This window comes from Macrobrachium rosenbergii, chromosome 44 (assembly GCF_040412425.1).
Source record: "Macrobrachium rosenbergii isolate ZJJX-2024 chromosome 44, ASM4041242v1, whole genome shotgun sequence".
Taxonomy (NCBI): domain Eukaryota; kingdom Metazoa; phylum Arthropoda; class Malacostraca; order Decapoda; family Palaemonidae; genus Macrobrachium; species Macrobrachium rosenbergii.
The window spans coordinates 26,287,947-26,304,708 of NC_089784.1; the positions used below are offsets into that span (position 1 = coordinate 26,287,947).

The 16,762-nt window shown below is 33.9% G+C and overlaps 1 long non-coding RNA gene across 1 annotated transcript in view; it reads right to left on the reverse strand.

Annotated features, from left to right (window-relative positions):
* Positions 1-2,873: 2,873 nt before the first annotated feature.
* The window catches only part of LOC136829443 (uncharacterized), a 164,557-nt gene continuing 150,668 nt past the window's right edge, over positions 2,874-16,762 (reverse strand). The window contains exon 3 of the long non-coding RNA XR_010850388.1: positions 2,874-3,203. This is a non-coding gene — a long non-coding RNA (uncharacterized lncRNA). The remainder of the gene's footprint in view (positions 3,204-16,762) is intronic.

Consider the following 16,762-nt stretch of genomic DNA (forward strand, 5'->3'; position numbering starts at 1 on the left):
TCAATTGCTTGCCACTAGGCTGCATTTTTCTCAGTCTGAAGGAAAAGTCCTTTGACTCCCAAAAAACACCCAAGGATATAGCCTTACCATTCGTTGAAAGAATGACTTCTTTTTGACTGCAGACGCCTTACCAGTAGTAGTATGGTTGTTGACAAACTGCCAACTTGGTGCTAGTCTTTTCAAAATGAAAGATTCTCAATACCAGCGAGAACTTACCGAGTGGTGTAAATAAGGGAATATATGAAAATAGTGTTGCAAGCAAAACAATTCTGTTGTTACCTATGTGGTGCATAACTAGATAACATTTGCGTTATGTAAATTCGTTGTTTTCCCATGAACTGAATGTGTGTGTGCTTATCTTGTTACTGGTCAAAGGTGGAAAGCCTTTTCCTTGAATCACTATAACCTCTCGTTCCCCTTTGTGTTGTTAGTACAGGAAATCTGTTTTTCACGCTATTTAGTAGGATAAACCACACATGAGCGTATGCACACACATATATCTGTGCGTGTGTGTGTGCGCACGTGAGGGTGTGTGTATAACTTGAAAATTGTCCTTACAAATAAAATAAAGGAAAAGCAAAAGAAGATTATATTTTGCGTAGTATTTGTATCTTCAAACAACGGTTTTAGTCGTATATATAAGTAATATTTATAAAGGAAGGAATTTTAGTCTTTTGAGAAATGACTAAGAACAAAATATACTAAATTTTATCTTGTTTCAAGAACCTGGTTTATATCATAACGTGATTCTAACAAGGGTAATGTTAGTTTAGAACCTAACAAAAGTTTCCAACTGCTAGGATAAACCAAGTTCCCATTTCAAGATTAACTAGGAGGCGAGATTGGGAAAACTGAGTCAAAGAGAAGATTCCAACATTCTGACCAAATAAATATTCATAATCCTTAACAGAATCAACTCGATTGATATTGCTTCAAATATTCTGGAAACATTTGTCAAGAGTGAAATTTCACCAAAATATAAAACATGGGCTACAGAAAGTGAAGTATAGTGTTCGCTAGAAATATTCTTAACTACTTACACAATATTTTTGACTACTTATAAAATAATAAGTTTGATATCATTTTGTAGATTATCTTTTTTACAATTTGGAAACTGAAAACCATGAGCCAGTTCGAGTGTCTTGAGGGTATGTTTTTAGCTCTAATCATTGATATTCAACGAAGACATTGACTTGACCTGTGCCTTTTCCATTACCTTTTGAAAGTTATAATGTAACTCTCAAGTTGCCTTTACTGATGGGTTTTGTATGTAGAATGGTTAGTTAACTGCAATTTAATATCTTATTGAAATCTGAGTTATTGGGATTGATATAAGAATGTTTATACATTATAATCTAGGAGAGGTTGGGGCCAATGTTCTGTTTAATGTCATGGAAATAATTATCTATATTGTGTTGTATGACTGACTTCTAGCAGAAGCAAAATTAGTTAAACATATCTTCGAAACGTGAAACAATTTTTTAAATATCAACAATATGAAATGAGACTGTGTTAGAGCAATGAAAGTTATTTGCCCCACAATTAAATTTCAACGGCCTCTTCATATCAGTGAAAAATTGTATTCCCAGACATCTGGCAAGAGACCTTCAACCTGGAAATAGACAGCGGACTAGACGAAGCAAATCAAGGGTCCGAAAACTATATCCTTTATTAGATCTGACTTCACAGAAAATTATGGGAGGCTGTAAAGTCTCGACGTTTGAAAACACAAAGGAAACTCAACGATCATAACTGCAGATAAGGGCCGAGGACCTGTAGGCTGGAGGTCGTTTCTCAGGCAATATGACGCACTGTATTTCGGAGCAGAGGTATAAATACCGGAGCAAAGACAGAGGCCAAAGAGAAACGACGAGGCTGGAAAACCAATTAATTCCGAAACTCCTTGGCAATTGAAGATGAGGGTATCCTCGACCTCTCCTTCTGTGCAATATGATGATCAAAGACAGTGGCGAAGGAGAAGCCGAGGGATATGGACGGACAAATGCCAGAGATTGATGGTCTGTGGCGACTTCAAAGACGTGGAGGACACAAAAGAATCAAAGTGCTGCCCTTGAAAGAAAAAGTGTAGAAAAAGATGGGACAAAATTTTCCAGGGGTCTACGAATCTGGAACAATAAGATATACGTTTTTATATATATATTTTTTTGTTCTCTATTTCACTTACTGAAGATTTCATTTGTGCGTGGACATCTTAAGCCCATGATATGAATATTCAATATTTTTACCTTCAGGATTTGTAACTTTCCATGTATTATTTCTAATTCAAAGATAAAACAAAAGTAATCTGTACCAAAAAAAAAAAATTTTTTTAGAATTACTTATTGGACTATATAAAAAACTACTTTGAGTGAAATATTTTAGGAAAAGTAAAAAAATCTTGTTGGAATATTATATCTTTAAACGTACCTACACAATGTGTGTGCGCGTGTAGACAATATCATGAATAAATAACACCAAACTTAAGGGTTAATACTGCTTTAAAAACTGTCCGATCTTTCATGGCGCGTCCACATTAATTCGCAGTCTATGTGAACCCTGACGTTATTACATTATTTAAATCTGCTCCATGATTGCTTGGGGCTAAAGCCACTCTACTGACGTTGTTATTGTTTATATGTATTGGTTCAAGGTGTATTAGTGGTTCACTGCTTGTAATACTGATCACTGTACCCATGGCTATAGGGAATGTATGACCAATTAAATTCCATGGACATAGGAGGTGTGTTCGTTTACTAGTTTTCTTTTGAGTTTCATTTTCAGTATATATATATATATATATATATATATATATATATATATATATATATATATATATATATATATATAGATATAGAGAGATAGAGAGAGAGAGAGAGAGAGAGAGAGAGAGAGAGAGAGAGAGAGAGAGAGAGAGAGAGAGGAATTCTCGCCGTCCCACAGATGCGTGTGTCATAAGTTTCGGCGTTGAACGAAAATTTCACTGTCCCCTTGGGAGGTAGCACAGCGGAAGAGGAAAAATGACATCCCTTTGGAATATGACGAAATTTAAGTTTTAATAACTTCCACAGTTTTATGTCCGCGTGCCTCTTCTTTCTCCCTTAACCTTTCGCTGAAGAGTGGGAGGAAACCCTCATTTATATATTTCTGTCGTATATATTGGTCTTTTTATTCTTTCCTCGGCTTGATTCGTCGGTCGTTTTCATCTGAAAGGAGAGATTAGATTTATCAGTTGGGTATTGAAGACACCTGAGAATTCTGATTAAATAGGAAAGTGTGGTATCACTTCGTTCAGATGGTTTTCCTCAAACATGATTTTTCTTATTCTAGTACACAGAATGTCTTAGTCACCACCTAATTCAAATACATTTATGCTTCCTATAATTGCTTCTAAATTTAGTAATTTTAAAAATGTATATATATATATATATATATATATATATATATATATATATATATATATATATATATATATATATATATATATATATATATATATATATATATATATATATATATATATATATATATATATGTATATATATATATACTTTATAACGTTTCAATTATCGGATTAATTACATCATCAGGGCTGTTAAAATATGAAAATAAAATTCTTTGTAAAATCATAAAAGCAAAAATAAAGGCATTATTCATACAAAATTTTCACAAATGTACACAAACGTAAAATTAGAGAACAAAAGTTTTAAAAATATATGAAGGTAACAGAGTATACAGTAAACTAAAATTGAAACCATCTGTGAAAGGGGTTACAGAACAAAGATTAAGGACCGACCTATATAAACTAAACATAAACATAAATAGAAAGAACACAAGTATAAATATATTCTGCCAATCACTATAACGTTTATATCGAGAAAGAGGCGAACGACCGTCTTTCCTGGACGTTCTAGTTTTGAGAACACGAAGAAACATAAGAAAGAATCTTTTACTGACTTGGTACCAACTTTTATAGCTCTTGCTTCGATAATTTTAAATCCAAAATTCTGTTTTATAATTTTTCATATGAGCCTTTTCATAAGGAAATTTCTTTTAATTGACTTTTTAATAACAACTGTTTCCATGTACAAAAGAAACAAACATTTCATTACAAAACCAGCAGTTTTAACCGTCACATTTACTGAAAATAAATTATTCAGTCATTTTATGCCATAAAATCCCCAAGAACCCTTTCTACCATTGGTTCACTTTTAAAACCAAAGATCGGTTATCACCTTATATGTCATCTGGTATCATTTACAAATATACTTGCCCTGAATGTCAAACAGGGACCTATGTTCACGCTCAAGGTGCGTATCGATTCTCATCGTTCAGGTAGCAAATTTGGAAATCACTAAAAATTTGTTAAAAATAAAGACTTCCACATTTTTAGGCCATACCACCAACCCTCAAGACCTTGTTATCCTGAATCAATCAAACAAATGAATAAACACTACATAAATAAATAATTTATCCTATTATTTATTTATGTTTATGTTTAATTCTAGAAGGTCAACATTTAATCTTTGAACCCCTTTCAAGATGGTTTTCAATAGTTTATCTCTGTTACCTTCATTTTAACGTAATGATTTTAAAACTTTTGTTCTCTAATTTTAACGTTTGTGTACAATTGTGAAAATTTTGTATGAATAACTTTTAGCCTTTATTTTTAGCTTTTATGATTTTACAAAGAATTTTATTTTCATATTTTAACAGCCCTGATGATGTAATTAATCCGATAATTACGAAACGTTGGAATAAAGTCAGCTTGTATATCTGTGTGTCCTCTGCCCTTCATTGATGATTTTAAATGGATTGACTCCTGACTCATCTATATGTATATTAATATATAAATGATATAAGCCATATATACATAAAGTATATATAATTTATATATTCTGATCACTTGGAATTAAGGAAGAAACATAAGAAAAATTTTTATAATTATGCTGAATTTCCATACAAAAGAAGTTTGGATGTCACAATGAAAATAAAGTATAAATTCTACCATGAAAAAGTAATAAGTTCTAGAGAATATGCGAAAAGTATTCACGCTCACATTTCGCAAAGGTGGACTAAGTTAAAAAAAACTCATGTCAAAAAATAAATGAATAAATACATAAATAAATAAAGTATTATTTAGTTTTGTAATTAGAAGTCAACATTTAAGGAATCATTTTCCCCATCCATCTATCTAGTATTCTTTTTGTTTCATGCTTGGCTGTGATAAAGCCATGTTGGCTTCAAATCATGTAAATGGACAAATATTGTATTAAACTGAATAAGCCAGTCTCGTACATTAGCATGCTTATTTATTTTTTGCCATTGAATAGACTGGGAATTAACCTCACTTTGGAGAGGATTTCATGATATCAAAAGTCAATGAATTTATCAAAATTTAATTATTAATTATCTCAGACTTCGACTTAATAAATCACGGACCGGTTAACTAGCTTAGCCAGGCCTTTAGCTTTCTTCTAAAGCATCTTTCATTCCTTCGAAACCATGATGACTTCGATTGCACCATGAAGAATTTACTTTTACACCCCACTTCTAAATGTACGGAAATCTAATTCATACTCATAACAACAAAGCAAAGATCATAATCTCAGCTCTAACAACCTCTATTAACTTGTTATAACATATTGCATTGCAAATTTCGTCCCCTATAACCACAAAGAAAACACTGTCGAATTAATCTTCATGGCATACCAAATGGTACTGTTCGGGAAAGGAATATAATCATGCAGTTATTGTCATCCATTGTTGCTTTTATAGATGCACTAACTGCATGGTATATGACACCAGATAAATGAAGCATGAACAATGCTGTCATCAAACGTGCTTTATAGGACTTAACGTAACATCCAATTTACATAATAGACAATAATTTTAGTGCTAAGACAGCTTACTGGCCTTGGATTGCAATTCGCATGTATCTCTCGCCATCATCCTTACATCTCGAGTTTTTTTTATGGACCATCAAAAAATTCCCCGGATCTAGTAAAAGTCAGACGTTTTTGTGTTAATCATTCATATAGTTAAAACTCCCCAGACGGAAGATAAGCGAGCGTACTTTAATTGTTCTTTCCCTTAAAAGCATCTTGCAGTCCGCTGCAGGTTCATTTAATAACTTGATCCACTCATTCTCCCCCCCTCCCCCCAACCTAGAAGTTCCATGAGGTTAATCGTCTCTGTAAAACTAAATTAAGTCTTGTGGCAACTTCAGGGCCGTACATTAAGAGGACGTACTGTAGTATTACAGAGCAGTGGCCCACGTTTTCTTAGAAGACACTAATGCGCAAGGTTCCAGAAGTTAGATTTTAACATTTTAAGGAGGAAGGATATCATAAAAAACGCAAAAACAAGTGGAAATTTTAATTGAGAAGAGAGAGAGAGAGAGAGAGAGAGAGAGAGAGAGAGAGAGAGAGAGAGAGAGAGAGAGAGCAAAGCTGTGTGTGTTTCCGTTTCAATTCAGTATCTGTTCTTGATTATCATATTCATCTTTCAATTTTCTCATATATTGGAATACCTGGAAACAGGTGTTTTATGAATATTCAGTTTCAATATCGAAAGAGAAAAGTAGTTTCCAATAAGATTTCTGAACTATAGGCTAAAACAATAGGGCGTATTTGTTTACTGTTAATGGCACCGTTATATCCTATTGATATCACGTAAATGATTCAGTTTTATACAGAAGACGTCGTTTCAGAAATTTGAATATATAAATAGTAGTTGAAACGTCTGTCCGCAAAGAATATTGTATAAAGGTCTAAAAATATAATTGTATAAATCAGGCGAAAGTATTTTTTAGATATGTGCTAGCAGCTAAAACTCACACAATCATAAGAAATTGTTTAACTATGCCTCCTGCCAAAACACTAGATATATTTAAAGGGTGAGTTTTCCATCCTATTTTATATTTTATAACTGTAACCCCGCATTTCCAGATTATGTTGCACGCTTATTTGTAGACTGAATTTAGAGCATAATAATTTGCTAAAAGTCATAAAATCAGTTGGCATATAGAAATTATAGAAATTTTAATATTAACTGTGGTCACAACTTTTTTTTAAGTTGCTTACTTATCAAAATAAAACTTTTTTGAAATGTCACTGAGGCCATTTCTGCAAATGGCACCCTTTAGTTAGTTTTAGTTTCCTGAGAAGAAAACTATTGTGCCGGCTTTGTTTGTCTGTCCGAACCTTTTTGCAGTCCGCACTTTTTCTGTCCCCCCTCAGATCTTAAAAACTACTGAGGTTAAAGAGCTGCAAATTGTTATGTAGATCATCCAACCTCCAATCATCAAACATACCAAACTGCAGCCCTATAGCCTCAGTAGTTTTTATTTAATTTAAGGTTAAAGTTAGCCATAATCGTGCATCTGGCAACGATATAGGCCTGGGCACTACCAGGTCTTCGTTAAAGTTTCATGGGCCGCGGCTCGTACAGCATTATACCGAGACCTGGGAGACCACCGAAAGATAGATCTATTTTCCGTGGCCTTGATTATACGATATACAGAAAACTACTTCGGCGCATTTTTTACTTGTTTCTTTTTAATTTTCGTTTTCCAAAACTTGCAAAATGGACCTGCACCTATCCAGAGAATCTAAATTTGCATAAATGACTGCCCTGACTTTGTGCTACAATATTCACCATAAAAGTCTTCATTTTACTCATACTCTTTTGCTTTTATTTTTGTGTAAGCGCTGTTACATCATCAAGTTGAACAGGATTATAGATTAAATCAGGTTTTCCTGTCGGTTTATTCAGCTAAATTTTCATCACACCTTGAATTATATTTTGTAGAGATCTGTAAAATTAAGTAATCTAAAACTGAAAGATAAATCACGAGGAATACAATGATACTCAAACATAATACAACAAGACATCAGGTAAAATTTTACTTTTACAAGCATTCAAACTTTCTTATAGACCAAATAAAAAGATCGTGTTCAGTTCTTTTCTAAATTCCCCTGCGAATAGAAAAACAAGAAATACCTTTTTTATGTGGGGAATTCGCTCTTTTTTCAGGTAGCCACTGGGCTCAACGGAAGATTCAAAAAGAGGAATTTTGTTAATGCCTTGACAAAAAGGGTATAAAAAAATAATGGATTTACAATATTTTGTGAGTTGCCGTTATCTTTACCGTGTCATTCATCAAATCAACCTTTTTCCTCTTTTTTTTGGGAGGTGGGTGTGAGGGGTGAGAGTAGGTCCGCATATCTAAAAATGGAAATGCTTAGTTCTTCTTTGGAAAGCTGAATTCTGACTAGCACTCCGTTGAGAAAAGCGATAGGGAGGGGAGACAAGAATTTCACCCCAATAATAATTTTTACTCTTTCAATGTGTGCATATATATATATATATATATATATATATATATATATATATATATATATATATATATATATATATATATATATATATATATGTGTGTGTGTGTATATATTATGCAATATATTTTCCCTTGGGTTGAAGTTTTTCTCCTTGCGATATACAGTTGAATGTAGCTTTGTTTCAAATAAATTAAATGCACCAAAACCGTCCTTGCTTGATTTTCGCTTTGATTTGCCCCATCTGTTGAGTGAATCTATTTTGACCCTTTTCTGAATTTTCCACTATAATTTCCATTATGATCAGTAGCTGTTAATCCGCTTGACTTGCACTAGACTACGCACTGCTTTATGACTTGGAACTGTTAGATTTTGTTTATAATCACATATAATACTTTGCTTCTGTGTCTCTTAATACAATGTCATAAAGATATTATTCAGTTTTGTATGAATCTGACAGTGATATACAGTACGCATTCTCAACCAACACACATTTGGAAACAAAGCACTAGATATATCAAAACGGGGAAGAATAATACTAGCACTGAATCTGACTAGCATGAACTTCCACAGAGAAGGAAAGCAGTTAACTAGACAGGGCTCGAACTAACAGACGGGCAGACAGCCATTGCCTACTACTTCCGAGAACATTTTTTTGTTGGATGTGATAATATATGATTATTTTATTTTCATACTTCTCCTCGAAGTTCAGTGAGCGTGAGGTTGATGACAATAAAGAGAAAAGATTATGATAAAAAGAATATGCTTTACATATACCCTTATCAGAAAAGATGCTGACGTATACAAAGAACAGCATTGAAAGAAAATAACAAAAAAAAAAAAAAAGAAACTTTAATGCCCGTAACTTTCACTACCGAGGGGGAAGGTTAAATCAGGATCTACTTATCAAGAAAAATTTTTGGCTAAAAGGATTTTACCATAAATTTTTCAAGTTCCTCATTTTTTCTTTAAGATGTAGACATAATGTCATTTAAATGCCTCTCTCTCCTCCCCATCTGACTCTATCTTTCTCTCTCTGAATTTTCTCTCTCTCTCTCTAGTAGCTCCGCTCTCTACCCTGGGTCTTAATGCTTTTAATCATTTATCCCAAGAGCGCAGGCCTGTGTCGACTCAAATCACATTCAAAAAACATATTACTTTGTAGTTCCAAAACAGGACTATAAAGGGACCTACTTTAGCTTTTTTGTGATTTAAAAGAACCTTTACACGGGTTGTTCCAATAAAGTTCTTTGAAAAATAATTATAAAGATAGTGTCGGAGACACAAAATTTACGGGCAATGAAAAGATAGTTAAATCAGGATCTATTTATCAAGAAAAATTTTTGGCTAAAAGGATACCATAAATTTTCAAGTTCCTCATTTTTTTTCTTTTAAGATGTGACATAATGTCATTAGGCCTCCTCCTGACTCTCTCTCTCTCTCTCTCTCTCTCTCTCTCTACCCTATATCCCAAGAGCGCAGGCCTGTGTCGACTAAATATCATATATATATATATATATATATATATATATATAGACACAAAATATATATATATATATATATATATATATATATATATATATATATATATATATATATATATATATATATATATATATATATATTACAGTGTATACAGATTTTTCACAGCCGACAAAAGGTGAAAGAAAGTTACCTGTTCACCTATTTTGGCCTGCCCCTAAGCAAGAAAAATAAATGTTGCCTTCACCCAAAACGAAGAGGAGCAGAAACTGCCAGCGTCGACTTGAAATATGTGAGGGTTCAGATGAAAATATTTCTCGCCGTTGCCGAAAATATATATCATTATATTCCCATCATTTCACAGGTGGAAATTCATTTTGGTTCCCTTTTTGGAAACTTTTTCGGAAGAGATTTTAAAGTTGGTGTTTTTTTCTGTTTTTTTTTTTTGAATGAAAATACGCCAAAGAATTTCCATTTAAGGAAAAAATCCTATAGATACGTTTTCACTTTTTGTGCCTTCAAGTGTATCTTGTTTAAGGATACTTTATTTCTGCTTTATAGATTAATTACAGTAAAGGGAATTTCCTTGCACAAATAAGCTGCATTTTGTGCATAAATATCCCTTATTTGTTTTATTTGTTGGAAATCTGCTGTTCACACCGGCAGCTTGTGTTTCAGGGAAGGAGAGAGAGAGAGAGAGAGAGAGAGAGAGAGAGAGAGAGAGAGAGAGAGAGAGAGAGAGAGAGAGAGAGAGAGATCTGACACCCAAACAAACTCGAAAACTTGAACCGAGTTCATTAACTTAGTTTCCGTAAGATGTGGCTGGAAAGTTTCTATATTGGTTTTGAAAAAAAAGAAGAAGAAAGTATTATACAGTTATCGTGATACAAGAAGCTTTTGGTTGAAGGCAAACAGTAAAACATAGAAATAAGACAGTTTTCCTGAAATGCTCTATAATGAATGCTGAGCATTAATTTGCCTAATGAGACGAAGGACGCTGATTAAGGGGAGGATAATGAATTGCCTTATCTCCTAAAAGCTAAAGGTGACTTATAATGCTTTTATTCGGAGATCATGGAAAAGAGGAGTGAATTGTCTTCAGTAGAATATGACCCTTAATCCAATGTTTCCCATTACCAAATTCATATCAGAATCCTCATCAGCAGTGACGCTACCGACGGCAGTGGCTAATGATATAAGCCACAGTTTTCGAACTGTCATTCTGACATCCGAAATTAGGTTTTCGACTCATATTATTATTGAATGATTGGCCCTTTAAGCGTGAATCTTGGGACCTTGTAATTCAGGCCCTGATGAGGTGACGGGACGCTTTAAATGCGCAAATGGGATTAGCAATTCAAATGGCGATAAGCTGCCTGACTCCGATAAAATGGCAGCACGGATCTCTCCGCTGGCGTATAATTAGGGAGTTTGAGTTCTGCCTACTTTATGCACACTGTGCTTTAAAATACAGTTCTACTTCTTCAATTCGTTTTCTTTTAAGCTGATTTGATTTTTGAGGTTTAGTCTGCCAAGCCAAGCACTAAGGCACTTTCGGCCATTCGGCGCTTCAGACAGCGAAAGTATGGCGTTAGAGCGTTTGGACAGCAAGATTAGATGTATCCATAAAATAACAGAGATGAAATACAAGGATCGAAAAGTGAGACCTCATTTACTCTAGGAGGTTACAGTTAGAGAGGTTGGACAGCAAGATGATCGAAGAAATGGGACCGAAGGACGCTGCAAACACCCTTTAGTAATACCTACAGTGCACCACCACGTGAGGTGCACTGACGACAGAACCCCTACAGGGATTTTCACAAAGTTAACTATTTCATTTCACAGCAAAACAATCACTAACATATGACAGCCCAGAATAGACTTCTTTTTGAATACTGAATGTGTATGATTTCTTTCCCGAATTACCTCACTAAAAGTCTGAAACGGCAGAGAAAGGGCAGAAAACTCATTTGCAGTTTTTTACAAATCGCAAATGAATTTAGAATTGAGCGCTCAGGCGAATTTCGCATAAATTCGTGATTTAATGTTACGAAAGTGGAAGGAGAAAAATTCCGTGTAAATAATAAGAGAAATATGTCAGTGAAAATAGTAAATTGCATTACACTTTCATTTCTGGAATAGAATTACTCATTTAGCAATTTTGAATCCAGGTCAGGCATTCTCATTTTTTTTCTCCTTTGCTTGAATTTTTACTAACGCCTTCTGCACCAGGTCCATGTCAATAAACGCTTATTTCTACTTCAGTCAGCCTGTAAATATGGTCTGTTTACTATTAAGAATAAGCTTTATGTGTTAAACTGGGTACAAATGATTACTATTCACTCTGATTACCATTTGCGAGTTTTAATCACAGAACTGAATGTATAAGTGACAGAAATAAATATATGCACATTTAGTGCCTAAAAGATCTCTATAATAATACTTCATAAAATATAAATTGAACAAGAGCGCGTCCATGTAACTAGCATTTCTGAATTTAGCATTCATTCCTTTATTCAAAGGAACATAACAGTTTTTTGCATTGTCGTACTGAAAAATACAATAAAAAATAAATGAACAGAAATGAGAAAAAACTATTTATTTTTACGAGGCAGATATTCTGTAATTTTAAAACAGCACAGTGACATTTCCTTGTCTTTACCCGGTTAGGCAAGTTCATCTCAATCAAAAGACTGCTATAGACATCAAATACTCTCTAATGAAATAAATAAATGCTGATTCCAGTCACTGAATACTTTCAATGCCCGTGAAAACCATCCGCCTACTCCTTAATTTATCAAGAGCACTATTCACTTCACTTATATACGACCTTATACCTGAATGGGCTAATTATGAGTCTACCCTCTCAACTGATCGATAATGAATCAGAGTGGCTAAATTAACTTGATGAGAGGTTAATCAGTCAAGTAATTAACAGGAGCACCTTAAACTAAACTGATAAAACGCCACCAATATTAACTGAATTACTACGAGTGAGTTGTTTTCAATTAAGTGAACAATTGATTGTAGGATTAGTTCAATTGTGTTGGAGACATGTTCCGTGACGGGATGAAGCCTGATTAGATTGCTCTTCATCTAATTAATAACTTATGTGTTTGATTAACTAGAGTAGTTATGGCCGAGTAAAAGACTGAATAAGTATTTTGTTAAAGTAACGGCTTTCTTTACTGGAGAGGCCGACGTTGCAGGAACGTAAATACCTTTCTTTAGCATAGACTAAAAAAAATCTGGAACAAAACAGGATGTAAAAAGTCTATAGCCTTGGGTGCTTTTGGGGGTCAAACGGACTTTTCTTTAAAACCGAGAGAAATGCAGCATATTGACAAGCAATTGATCGCTATGTATGGGAAATGGCCACATTTGGACAAATGACTGCAATTCGGCCATATTGCATGGTGGTAAAAAAAAAAGGTCCGAATAGTATATAGCCTTGGGCGTTTTGGGGGGTCAAGCGGACTTTTCCTTAAAACTGAGAAAAATGCAGCCTATTGGCCAGCAATTGATCACATGTATGGAAAATGGCCTCATTTGGACAATTGATTTCAATCAGGCCATATTGCAGGGGCAAAAAAGGCCCGAATAGTAAGGCCATAGCCTTGGGTGTTTTTGGGGGCTAAACGGACTTTTCCTTAAAACTGAAAAAAATGCAGCCTGTTGGCAACCACTTGATAACTGTGGATGGAAAATAGCCACATTTGGACAATTGATTGCAATCGGCCATATTGCAGGGAGGGGGGCCAAAAAAACTCGAATAGTAAGGCTATAGCCTTGGGTTTTTTTTGGAGGCCAAACGGACTTTTCCTTAGAATGGAAGATCGTCTGCACCCCATTCATGACTGTGGTTGATGACGCTGACAGATGTGGTCAACAAAAGCATAACCATCATGGAAGGATATAACACGACAGCATATTGTTAGTTATTAATTACTGGTATTCCGATTTGTCTGTTGTTATTTTGCAATTAATTTTTGTACAAAAATTTCCAAATGTATGTATATAAATATATATATATATATATATATATATATATATATATATATATATATATATATATATATATATATATATATGTGTGTGTGTGTGTGTGTGTGTGTGTGTGTGTGCGCGTTACACAATCGAGAGTAAATGTTATTGCTTACCTTTTGCTAAAAAGTCGAGAAGTCCCATCTATTGGTAGCTTTATAGTGACCGCATCAAAAAGGCTACTGGCAACGTACATTCGTACATACACACACATCTTCTCTCTCTCTCTCTCTCTCTCTCTCTCTCTCTCTCTCTCGGTCTAGAGCGAAACAAGCCCTACCCAAAATAATTTATTTGGCAATAATTTAACATAACTGGATTGCAAGAAACAAGATATGAACTAAAATGGAATACTAATGTTCACCAACTGATCAAACATATTAAAGTCCACCATATTCAACTAATTATTCTCTCTAAAGAGTTTTCCCACAATAGGTCAAAATAAGTCAAAGTCCAGTACATTCCCATTGAGTACATCTTAGCCTCTTCCTCAGCAAAACATCTGAAGAGGTCAAACAAAACCCTTATTAAACAAATGCGTAAAAATAAAGATATGGGAATTCCTCCCATGCTACTTAAAAAGTACACACAAAGTACTAAATGCCTGACACAAGTGAGATATATGTTAAATAAAATGAACAACCTACGGTTTGGGAAATCTAAAATGTTTCCTACCCCCAAATAGCAATGTTCACAATTCTTAATCGATAGGCCTCGAACCACTGAGTCTTCCCCAAAGACCTCTGTTAATATTCGGTGTTGAATTCGAATGACAATTTGTTTGATACCTAATCCCTTCACACCCTGGGGCTCCACCCCAAAAAAAACACACATATGAACGAATTCATCGGAACCTGGACATTTCCGGCGAACAAATTCACAAAGTCTTGTCGCTAGGGAGGGATGTTCTCACGTCTCAAGAATATCTGACGCACCTGACACATATACAGTTTCTCTGATCAGGGTGTGTGCCAGACAACAGCTAAACATTCTCTCAAGGTTCTTTACAATGCCTTTAGCCACACTTATTAATAAAAAATCTACTGTGTATTGTAATTCATAAAGTATCTGTGACCTATGAGCTTTTCATGTATATATATATATATATATATATATATATATATATATATATATATATATATATATATATATATATATATATATACATGTTTATGTTAATAATAATAATAATAATAATAATAATAATAATAATAATAATAATAATAATAATAATAATTTTCCAATACTGAAATTCCATTCATTTTATCACTTATGGAAATATCACCTATCAATGCTCATATAAGGTTAAGGAGAATCCCGTGTTTACTGGAAACTAAAATTTCATCTGCTCGTCTTGTTTAGAAACAAAGATATTCAGGTTTTTAAGGAAAGAGTAGGAGAAAATCTAATAAAAAAAAAAACAAAGTTGATTATGTGAGAGAAAGTCTTAGAAAATTTAAGGAAAATGTTATATTGTGAGGACCGAAGAATGACATACATTAAAAACGAGCAAAGCACTGAACAAGAAAATGATTCAGAGAAAAACTAAAGAGCTTCAGCAGACGCTAATATTTGTCTCTCGCTCAATAATGAAAGGTAAGATAAAAAAACACCTTATATGCTCAATCAGAAAAAGTATATAACCCCACTTATAGCTTACTTATGGTGTAAACAGTGTTTTGTTTTCTGGTATCAGGTTTAATACTACTCAGACTGCTAGGTGTTTTATCTTGGCTACAACTCAAATGAGGAATAGTTTGCCTGTTGTAGTTGTGGAATCTGCCGAACTGAAAATGCTGAAGTGAGATGGAAATGTATTCCTACTGTTTTTCTGACGTCTGTATAATTAAAGTGTGTCTTGTTTATTTTCTACTTCCTGGTAAATTATCTCTTTATCGACTTTTCTCATAAATTATCTATCTTTCCAGACTGACTTCCCTTTTCAGCTGAAGACTTAAAGAAGAAAAATTATATTTTTTCAATTTTTATTTTCATATTTAGTTATTAAATCAATATACGGAAGATATTTCTGATGCAGCTAATGTATACTATACACACACATATACTACCACACAGCTCCTTCTTTTAAGGCGGTAAATTTTCTGCCCTATTATTGGCGATGACATCACTAACTGCGTCGGCCGCCTACGTATTATCTTTGTAACTATAACCATCTTTTCTTTAAACATATTAAATCTTCGTGTAATTGATCATTGCAACATAGTTTTAAATTCTATATAGGATCATTCCAAATCAGGCTAAAATAAAAAAAAATACTTATAAGTGCTGATTCTTTAACATTTTCGTCACAAAAGAGTAGTGAGTTTATGTTTTAAACGGCATAAACAGAGTATTCTTATCCAAAGATTTTGAAGTAGTAAGCAAAAAAACTACATTACCTTCAATGCAATTAAAGCTATAAAATCTACTTTCATTCTTTAACGTTTCTTTACCAGACTATACACGGTTTCAAATAATTATTTTGCGAGATGAACGACAATAAGAGATGCAAAACCCATATTTTTGTAAGATTTACAGTTCACGAAAGTGGTTACAATAGATGAAGGTATCGTCTGCATAAATAAGCAAAACAGATTAGTCGGTTACCCTCCAAGATGAGAAATACGTTTGGAGGAAAAGAGCATACTTCATTACACCTCCAGTGACTCCCCTGCCTTCGATAACTACCACATTGTAAGAGCAGACATCATACGTGACTATTTGTCAAAACTCAAATCTCTTAGTTTTACGTAGTGACAACTGACAACTACGTAATCCAGCAACAAAGAGAACGGACGATCGTCTGCAGCCCCATTCATAATATGGCTGAGACGTCAACAGGTATAGAAAACGAAAACATTCTCCAAGGAGGGATGTAACAATTTCTTACACGAATATTA